Genomic DNA, 8,765 nt, shown 5'->3' with positions numbered 1-8,765 from the left:
TCCCACAGAGGACTGTTGGTTTTATGGGCTGGGGGAGGGAGGCAGAAGACCATGGTCGTGGGGAGACTGCCAGAGAGTCTCCATTAAGTGGGTCTCAGCTTCCGGGGACACAGCCACCCTGGAGGGACACCTGGGTTCCGGGGGCCCATTGGGGACTCGATGTTCTTTGAGGGCTCCCTCCCACCCCTGTAATGTGTACAGGACTCTGTCCCCACCCTGCTTCCCAGAGCCACCACCTCACCACCTCCTAGTCCACCCCCCGGATGGCCCCCTGCCCTCAAGGGTGGCCACAGTGCTGGCTCTTGCCCCTCCTGGACCTCAGGGTGGGCCTCCTGCCTCTTTGCCTTTTCCCCTCTCTAGGAGCCCACTTACCCTTGGGAAAATGTAATAAACTGGTTCACCGTAAAATAGGTCCTTAAATTATATCTCTTCAAGGCCATTTAACTGGGGGCTCAGCCTTAAATCACAAGAATTGGTCTGTTATTGTGGAATAGTGGATGACATGAAAGGAGAGCTCTTGTCTCCTGTGCTTTCAGCTCATTCAGGGACACGAAGAAAGGAGGTAGGAGCCATTTCAACCCTTGATGGGGGCTCTTCTGTAGCCCTGAGTCCATCCATTCTGGGCACGCTGGATCTTTAAAGACAGTCTCAGGGATTGTTCAGGAACCCGGAAAAGGGGTAGAGGAAAGGCTCGGAGAGGGATTCTGGCCACAAGGTGGCGCTCTTGCCCAGGGACGACCAGGTGGCCCTGAGACGTGGGTGGAGGGTGAGAAGCAGCTAGAACCACACGGGGGAAGGAGAGAGGGTAAGAGAGAGCGCTGTCTTTGTGGGGCTTCTAGTCAGGAGTTTGTCACTGAGCGGTAACCGGAGGGCCGAGCTTAAAGAACAAATCGCAAATTCTTCCACATCATTCTCAACCTCTGTTAGAAAGCCCTGCGATTCTGATTCCTGGGGTGCTGGGTTGGGGCTGGGTCAAGAGTGGACTTACACGGGGGCCATTGAGGGTAGAAGGGGGTGCGGGGCAGGACACTGCTCTTTTCAGGTTCACGCAGAGTGGTCCTAGTAGGTTAACCGCGCAGGAAGCGCTGTCTTTCGGGGCGGTGGGCGCCGAGCCCCGGAGGCGCTCTGGGGGCGGTGTCTCGGCCTCCCCCGCGGGCCCGGCCCCGAGGCGGGGCTGCCGGCGCAGCTGTGCGCCCCTCGCCGGCCCGCCCCTCTGGGTCGCTCCTTGCTCTGCTTGGTGCCCGGCTTTCTTCACGTGCAGTGATGACCACGTGTCCGAAATGAGCAGCTGCTTTCTGTACAACCACAGATCACTTCGGAGAACGGTGACTTTGGATCAAAAGGGGGAAACTATTTCAAAACAAAATGCTGCAAGCTGGTCTTTTTTCTCTCTCTCTCTCTCTCTCTCAATCTTTTTGGAGGGGAGGAGGATTTAAAAAACAAACAAAAATCTAAGTCGGTATCTTCTCACAACTGCAGCTGATTTCCTGTGTAAACGAAAACCATGTGATATTCCATAAATGCTTCCAGCTCTCAGTGACAGGAAATGAAAACCATCATGGAAAAAGGAAGCTTCAGAATGAATTCCCAGTGCAAGAGCATTACAGCGACATTTCAGCGGGACGGACGCTGGGCCGCCTGCACAGACCTGCGGGTCATTAGCGACAGCTAGTCGGGGCCTGGGCCGGGGAGGGCGCCCCTCAATGCTGCTCCTGCCGGAGAAATGGGGCGGCGGCGATCACACCCTCGGCGCTGCGCGGGCGGCTCAGGCTTTCAACGAGCGACGGGCTGGGAACAGGAGTCTTTTCTTCCTACGCGCCTCGCGGGGTCGGGTTGTGACCTCTCAACCGTATTCAGTCGGCGGGGGCATCCATATTCATGAAGGCTAATTAGCTCTGAAAGGCCGGCTGGCGGGCCCTCCCCGCCGCGCTGGGCGGGGGCGCTGGCCCCATCCCCCGCCCGGGCGCCCGGCCTCCGCAGCTGCTCCCGCGGCCCCGGGCGCGCACATGTGCGCAGGGAGCGCGGCGACCCCGCGGCGCGGGGACCGGGGGACGAGGGGAATTAGCCGCGTCATTTGTCGCCAGCCTAGCAACACGTGCTTGCTTATTCTGATACCTCCGCCCGGCCCCTGCGTTCTGCGGCCGCAGGTGGGAAAAGGGTGCTCCTTCTAAGGGGGATTTCAAGTTTGGGGTTTTACTGGGCCTTGCCGCTGGGAGGCTGGGGGACCAGGGTTCTGGCCCCGACCTGGCTGCTGGTGGGAGCGTGGGGAAGTCAACCCACCTCTCTAGGCTCTGCGTTTGCTCTGCTCTGACAGGAGGCTGTTGGACTGGAGAAAAGGTCATGTCCTTTCCACTTAGAGATAAGTCCCGGGAGACCTAGCCAGCGCCGTGTTTTTCCTAGCTCTGAGTATATTTAGGTTTCTCAGTTCGTGACAAGCCAGGAGGTGCCTGGTTTCCACGAGGTGGCAATCTGTGGGGTAACATTGTCTGCTTCTTACTGTATCAGTTAAGACCCTTCAGTTTTAGATTTTACAAACTCACGTGAACGAGCTTGAGTAAACTAGAGGAAAGTTAGTTTATGGATAGAGGGTTCACTCGTGGGCCCACAGCCTGGGATGCAGGCAGGCTCAGCAAGTTCGCCCTTCCTCCTTCTCTTCCCTTGTCTTCTCTGTTTCTGCTGCTTTATTTTTGTTAGCCAGCTGGCTTCCTCCCGGCCTACTTCTCAGTCTGCGGGGCCTAGAAGACCGTCCCACACAGCGACGATCGGTTTCCGTCTGCTGGGTTCAACGGACGGCCTGGCCTCGGGGCAGCCGCGCCTGAAACTGCGGTTCCACATTTTAGGCGCAGAACATGGGATTGGCCCAGCTCGGATCACGTGCCCAGGCCTTAGCCAATCAGCTGTGAGGGGAGGGTCAGTCATTGGTAGAGCCTGGCTGCCTCGGCTCGCTTGGTGGGTACCGGGCTCACTGGGTCAGCAGGCTAGACGTGCCGCAGGGTGTCGGCTGCGTAACCCTGCTGTGCAACCCCGACGCCTGCTTTCAGCTGGGCGCGAAGTAGTTTCCTCGGCCACAGCTCTCTGGGTGCTGACTCAGCCGCCTTCACCCTCTAACAAGGTAGAGCGGCAGGGTTCCCCACGCGGAGTGCGGGAGCATCAGGAGGAACAAGCCTGAGTGCCCTCAGCTCCTAGCAGGGCGCCAGGAGGACCACAGGCCCTGCCCTGACCGCAGAGGAGAGGCCGACTCTCCCTCGGAGAGACTTCTGTGGTTCTGTGGCCTGGTCCTGAGCGGGGAGGGTGCTTGCCGGGCGGGGCGCTGCCTCGCTCCCCTGTGCTGCGCTGGCGGAGAGGTCCAGGCAAGCCCCGCGCTGCCTGTTCTGAGCGCACAGAGGCTACGAGTCTCATCAGCAAGGCAGACCTCCTGACGGCGGATCAAGTCGGGGAGGGAAACGCTCAGAGCTCTTAGTCGTAAAAAATAAAATCTACTCTGGCCAGCTCAGCAGAAAATGGGTTTATTAAGTGTATTAGTCAGAATGGGCTAACCCTATAACAACCCCCAAATCAAAGTGGCTTAAAACCATAAGAGGCTTGTTTCTTGGTCACGGTCACAGTCCAGTGTGGGGATTCAAGGACGCAGACTCCTTTCTTCTAGCGGCTCCACCATCGTCTAGGGATTTTTGTCGTCTTCCGCTGTATCCTCTATACCCTGCTGAGAGATAAGGGCATGGAAGATTGTCCCAGAGGTTTTAGGGACCAAGCATGAAAGTCTGTCACTTCTGCCCACATTCCATTAGTTAGAACACAGTAATGTGGCCACGCCCAAGCACAAGGGAGGCTGGGCAAGGCATTCTAGCTCTGTGTGTCCAAGGACCCAGAGAAAATGGGTCTGGTGAGCATCTAGCCATTTTCTTAGGCAACATTAGGAAGCACACAGACTCACGGGCAGGTGGGAGTGAGAGCTGAGGCTGAACTTCCAGGAGCACACTCCAAACACAGCCACAAATGCAGTGAGTAGACATTAATGGTCTCTGCACCCAGAGACACTAAATGCCAGAAATCTTCTTGATTGCACATGCCACCTCTGCTGTCACTGAGGAAACTGCCAGCCCCAGGGCTTGCCTTGCAGTGTCTGGGAAACACCTGCCACCCTCAAAGCCGGATGTCACTGCCATCACCTAAAACACTTTGAAGAAAGTGTTGAGGCACTAGGCGGAAACCCCTGGCCCCCTTTTTTCTCTTCAGGTTTTTCACTTCCACATTCAAATCTTGAATAGGAGTATTTGAAGGTCCAGTCTTCATCCTTCCTGCACAGGAGGCTGGGAATTTGAGTCCTGACTTTTACTCAGGGAAGGCAGGACTCATTGTGAGCATTTCCTGTAATAAGGAGATAGCCAGCCACAGACAAGACAAATTTCCACCATTGGCCGTGAGCACGGAGGGAGACCGCCTGACAATTGCACTCTGGCGCGGCCTAGATGAAATGGTGTTGGGAGGAATTAGAAATTATTTTCAAGCAATTCCGAAAGCAAAAACTGGCAGAAACATAGGTTCTCGGAGTCAGAAGGAATGTTGGAGGGTACCTGTGTGGTCTCGGACTTAAGGCAAGAATCTTCTCTACCCAAACTGCCCCCTGGCCAGTCAGCCCCACTGAAATATTCACAGCACGGGGCTCAGCACTGCCTTGCAAGGCAGCCCTTTGGATTACTTCTTGTCCTTAGAAGCTTCTTTTTTTAAGTGAAGCAGACATCTGACTTTCTAGAACTTCTGCTATTGGCTCCAATTCCACCCTGGGGACCCACGCGGAACAAATCTGTCCTTGGTACGTGTGACAACTTTTATGTTCCACTATCCTCTGCTTTTTCTACTCTTCTCCAGGCTGAACATCCCTGCTTGTTCCCGCTCTGTTCCTCATTTGGTGATCTGCCTAAGAGAGACCTGTGGGCAGAAAGACACAACCCCACTGGCAGTGCTGTAAATTTCACTACTCCTTAAAGCTGTCTCTGAGAGGTGCGTCAACGTTGCGATTTGACTGAAGGGAAAATTGAGGCCCTGAGAAATCAGGCAATAGAAGAAATCCAGAGTCCAGATCAAGACTGGAACCCTGTCCCAAGTTCCATGGACTCAAGGGTCCATGTGCTGGTTCCCTGGGCCCACATGGATTCCCAAACCTGGGGAGGTCTGGCCTAGTGGTGGTCTGGTGGCCCCACTGTTGGGGCTGTCACACTGGCACCTTTCACAGATACTGCGAACAGTAGAAGATGCCATCGTGGACACATAGAAACAGGTCTTCCTGTAAGAGCCTCTGCGACACAACCCTGAATGTGCAAGTATGGTGACTTAAGGAAACAAAGACTTATTTACCCTGAATTTTTCTGTTAGGAAGAAAAAAAATTTTATGTTATCTTTCTGAAACCACCACCTGTCATCTCCGCTGTACTCGGCCTAATGGGGCCCCACAAGAAAGAAAGGAGCCCATTACATAGAGGAATCTCCGGTGATCGTGCCAAGCTGTGTGGAAATGACTGCTGGAATCAACAGATGGGGTATCAATGGATACCCCATTGTGGGTATTTCACAGGCTGCCTCCAGCATCCAGACCCTGGACTCAAATTATGGATCATTGCACAAATCCTGGATCCTCTGCTGTATCCATCTATTTTGTCCACTGTTTTCACAATTATAAAAGAAATGGATATTTATTGTAAAATGTCTGGAAAATACATGCATATATAAAGAAAAAATAAAAATGGCGGGGAATAACCACTGCTGACAATTTAGCGCCTTTCATCTGGGTTTTTACATTTATATTTGTGTATAATATTGTCATGCTCTCTCTATATATAGTTTCGTAGACTTTTTCTCGTTTTGTATTGTATCGTGAGCATTTTGCCGTATGGATTCCATGAGAATATGGCTTTAAGGCTGAATCACATTCCTTCTCTGACTCCATTGGGAAACACTGCGTATGCCAGGCACTGTTGTAGGCTTTTGGGATAATAGTAAAAAAGACAGCCAGCCCCCCACCCTCCTGGGACTCATCATCGGGTGGAGAGGCAGAAGTGAGGAAGCGGTCACTGCAGAGGTGTCGGGTGTGATGGAAAAGGACAGGCACCACACCAGCGTGCAACAGAGGGACCCAACACAGTGGATGGCGGGCAGGGGGGTGGCGAGGCTTCTCTGAGGAAGTCACGCTCTCGCAGAGCCCTGACAGTAAAGGCAGGAAGTGGTCGAATTCCTGAGGGAGGAGGTGGAAACTGCAGAAGTTGGCCGTTGACTGGATGTGAGCAAGGAACAAAGGATGACTTGAAGGTTTCTTGCTTGAGTGGTCCGGCAGATGGCCCCATGACCAACGCCTGTGCAGGAACTTAGGTTGTTTCCGTTTTTCCTTTTTTTTTGCTGTTAATGATGCTGCGATGAACATCCTCAAACAGAAGTCTGTGACTGCCTCTCTGTGTGTGTCCTCAGGATGAAGGAGTTGCTGGGCCATCTGGGATGACAGTTTTTAGGGATTTTGATGTACGTCACGTTCCAGAGAGGCATTCCTACCAATAACGAGGAGAGGCACCCTCACCACCAGCAGCAGTAACAGTAATGATAATAATGACGGTGGCAGGTGTGTGGAGTTCCCCAATGTGGGAGGCACTGCTCTAAGCTCGTCACATATTTTTACTTATGAAATTCTCACAACCACCACTCTGAAGTAGTGCCATTGTCCCCATATCACAGAGGAGCTGAAGGCGACACAGAGGTGAACTGACTTGTCCATGGTCACCCAGCAAGGGAGCTGTAGGGCTGACCCGTCACCTCAGGCAGGCTGACTCCACAGTCTGTCATTTCCATCCACAGAGTAGGAGTTTGTTTCATGTGGCCCATTTCATGTTGTTTTAAAATGTGTATTTCTTTGAACACAAGTAGATCTGAATTTTTTAATCTTTTTTCTTTTTTGTCATATTTTTGGACACGCATATTTGTATGTGTGTGGCGAGTGCTTGGTGTGTGTGTCATGTGGGGTGTGTGTTTAGGTAGCATGTAGTGTGTGTGTGTGAGTAGTGTGTGGTATATTCGTGTGTGAAAGGTGTGTGTGGATGTACGTGTGCCTGTGGGGAGTATCCATGTGTGTCTGTCCTTGTGGAATGTGTGTGGGTGTGATGTGTGTAGGTGTATGGGTGAGAGACTGTGTATGTGGGTGTGTGGTGTGTATGTATGTGTGTGAGAGAGGTGTGTGTGTGCCTGTGGGGAGTATGTGTGTGTGGAGTGGGGTGCCTGTATAGTGTGGGGGGGTGTGTGTTTGTGTATCTGTGTGCATTGCCCATTTTATGTCCACGAAGTCATGTGGCTCTGGAGTCATGTGGATCAGTGGAAACCAGAGGCAGTTAGGTTTCTGAGGTAGTTTCTTCCTCTGTAAAATGCGGACAACAGAACGGTCCTTTTTGTCGGCGTCTCCGAGGGGCGGGCAGGAGGCCGCGAGCCCTAGCCCGGCTCCCAGCGCGGCTGGCGCGCTCAAGGCAACACGTGGCCGTGGGGTCGCACGCGGTGGCTGCAGCTCCGAGACTCTGCGTGGGTGCTCGTCTGGCGCCCGTCTGACTGTGACTTTGAGGTTTCCTGTTGCACAGTGGGACGTGATGGACAGCTGGCGGCCGGGCCTGGGGGGCGCTCAGCTGCCCGGGCCTTCTTTATGGGGCAGAGAGGGAAAGGCGTGCGCCCTCCCAGTTAGAGCGCCTGATTTAAGCCCCTCATCCGGCGACAAGGAGCCTTTGTTCTTCCCCTTCTCTCTCCCTGTCCCGCCCACGGGGCAGCTTTCTCTCGCTGTGTGCCTTGAAGAGCCCCTCCTCGTTCTCTCTCCAGGCGTCTTCCTTCCTCTTTCCCGCCTACGGGTGTAAGGAGCATTTGCAAGTAAGAGGCTCTCCCCATCCTGAGGACTCTGCACATGCTGGGACACCAGCAGACAGTAGAGGATAGACAGTAGTCAGCGAAACCCACTCGGGACCAAGATCCCACCACCACAAGAGCTTCATTGTCCCCTGGAATACCCCTCAGCGCCGAGTCCCACGGGGGGCCTGGTAGAGCCGAGGAGGGACACGCGTGCCTGCATGGCCTCCTGGAACGTCCCCTCCTGAGCGATGACCTCCAGCAGGCGCGCCGGCTGCCTCCCACGGCCCTCGGGAGCCCGGCGTGGGCGCTGTCCCGAGGGGAAGCTCCTCCAGGAGGGCGCCAGCACTGCCCCCTCAGCTGGGGAGGGCCGAGGGCAACCCGGGCCCGAACAGAGTGCGGTTGAAAACCGAGTGAATCTTTTCATTTTACCAGAACCGGATGTATAAAAGTACCAGGAAGAAAGGAAGCCAAAGGTTAAAACAACAGACTACTGCCACCAGGAACAATGAAGTTTTATTGCCATGCTTGTCAAGGGCGGGGTTTACGAGCGAGAACTCTGTGCTAGACACGCTGCACAGGACAGGGGAGGAGGGGCGCCTCCCGCCGGGCGCAGGTGGCCCGGGTGAGTCAGCGCCACCGGGGCTTCCTCTGGGGCAGCTCTGGGCGCCTGCGCCCTCGGCGTGCATCATCCCTGCAGTTGGGAAGTTCATCTGTGCCTCGCTCCTCTGCCATCAGCCCTCCGTCATCTATGCCCAGAGTCCTGCCGTGTCTCAGTGCCCGGAGAGCGACCTTCAACGTCACAGTCCCCGGCAGCTATGCCGTCGGCTGGATGGCAATCTTAGGAACGTCAGACTGAGCCGTGTTGAGACCTGGGTGTTCACACTGATGTGTGAGTGTGC

The 8,765-nt window shown here is 54.6% G+C and overlaps 1 long non-coding RNA gene across 1 annotated transcript; it reads left to right on the top strand.

Annotated features, from left to right (window-relative positions):
* Positions 1–1,950: 1,950 nt before the first annotated feature.
* Positions 1,951–5,754, top strand: LOC111771200 (uncharacterized). Its single transcript, XR_002804887.2, has 2 exons — positions 1,951–2,147; positions 4,870–5,754. It is a non-coding gene; the product is annotated as an uncharacterized lncRNA (long non-coding RNA).
* Positions 5,755–8,765: the final 3,011 nt, after the last annotated feature.

The sequence above is a fragment of the Equus caballus genome, chromosome 29 (assembly GCF_041296265.1).
Source record: "Equus caballus isolate H_3958 breed thoroughbred chromosome 29, TB-T2T, whole genome shotgun sequence".
Lineage (NCBI taxonomy): Eukaryota > Metazoa > Chordata > Mammalia > Perissodactyla > Equidae > Equus > Equus caballus.
The sequence above is the reverse complement of the archived record's forward strand: the minus strand, read 5'-3'. Positions and strand labels throughout refer to the sequence as shown.